General features: G+C 34.6%; 1 long non-coding RNA gene across 2 annotated transcripts in view; it reads right to left on the bottom strand.

Moving 5' to 3' along the window:
• Positions 1-994: 994 nt before the first annotated feature.
• Positions 995-1,522, bottom strand: part of LOC118735024 — a 7,277-nt gene continuing 6,749 nt past the window's right edge. The window contains exons 2-3 of one of the 2 annotated variants that reach the window (XR_004992494.1): positions 1,245-1,450; positions 995-1,157 (exon numbers count right to left, since the gene is read on the bottom strand). This is a non-coding gene — a long non-coding RNA (uncharacterized LOC118735024). Of the gene's footprint in view, positions 1,158-1,244; positions 1,451-1,522 lie in introns of those variants that run through there. The other variant, XR_004992493.1, reaches the window with a different exon arrangement.

Genomic DNA, 1,522 nt, shown 5'->3' with positions numbered 1-1,522 from the left:
AAGAATTTTTTTTGCGGTGTTGCCGGAGAGGAAGATTACTAATAAATTACTGACCGAAAATGATAAAATTAGGTTTTAAACTGAAGTTTAGGCCAGGCCTTTGGAGAAAACGATTTTTTTCATCGTTCCGCTCCGGTCCTTTACAACTGCCCTAACAACTGAAGCAATAATATGAGAAGGGGAAGGGCCCTAGCAATACGGCCTGGAACTTGCCTGTTCAGACCACTTGTCTAGTTTGCCTGCTCTGCAGTATGATTGAGAACTGCAATTGCGTTTTCTTGGAATTTCCGACCTTGTACTCGATTATTCAAATAAATTGTAAGTGGAAGGTCGGAACTTTTTGGAGGGGGCAATTGCATATTTTTATTCATGGGGCCCAATATAGACATATTTAATATAATATATATAGTTTTTGTATACATAATTTTATATTTATTTATTTATGTCTAACAACTAACTATAGTTAAAACAGACATTAAGCAGAATTATAGATAAAACTATCTGCCATTATGCTGAATTGTCTACTTAAAAATTTAATTTACAAGAATTACTTACATATGAAAGAATTCAAAAACCCAATCTAGAATTTCAAACATTAGAAATTACAAAATGTACATGATCTTAATGACTGGACATAAGAAATCTTTCCAATTCTAATGTGGTTGCTCTAGTATTGGTAAAGTCTATGTCTAAAAAATTTGAAAAGTGATTGAAGTCTGATAAGGTTCTGTTTATTGGCGCGTTTGCACCATAAACCGTTCTACTTAGCCCAACCTTAAACACGTCAAAACGACGCAAGTTACGGCTAGGAACATACAAATGGATTCTCTCAAGTAGGGCCGGGCACTCAACTTTTCCCGAAATAATACCCAATAAAAATGCGATAGCCTGAGAAGTTCTTCTATTATGCAAAGTTGGAAGGCTAATTAGCCGATAATTTTTGCAATAAGACCATCACAATTCATATACATATGTATGTACGAATATCATAGTTGTATTATTAAGTCGTAAGACTGTAACAAATAAATAAATAAATAAATATTTTATTTGGCTCCGAGGTCCGCTCAGCTCCACTTCGGCCACGATTCAATAATGAAAGGTTTTGTATGTAAGACTCGGTCTCACTCAATTTTATCAGCTACGCTCTTACCTTACTCCTAAAAGCAAAAACATTAATATATCTTTTCCAAATTTCTTTGCAAGCTTTAAGAACATTTTTAAATTTTTAGTAGTGAAATTTTTACTTTTTAAATTTGAAAAAATTTTTGTTCATCCGCTGGTAACGACATTTCTTTAAATGCCGAATAGTTGAATTTGTCGACATTCGTGGGGACCAATTGATTCTGCAAAGTTGCTGTAAAGTAAGGTGCCAATGGTTCTGGTCAATAAGTCAACGAAGGTATTTAGGCATTGACATACACAACTCAATCCTGGTGTCTCCCAATGAGACCTTAAGCTGATGCCAGATAAAACGCTTGCTTCGCTTTACGTGACAGATTCGCTTTGACAGATAAGATGAATT

The sequence above is a fragment of the Rhagoletis pomonella genome, unplaced genomic scaffold (genome assembly GCF_013731165.1).
Source record: "Rhagoletis pomonella isolate Grant_MI unplaced genomic scaffold, Rhpom_1.0 Rhpom_scaffold_00003, whole genome shotgun sequence".
NCBI classification, from domain to species: domain Eukaryota; kingdom Metazoa; phylum Arthropoda; class Insecta; order Diptera; family Tephritidae; genus Rhagoletis; species Rhagoletis pomonella.
This window is presented reverse-complemented; position numbering and strand designations above follow the sequence as displayed.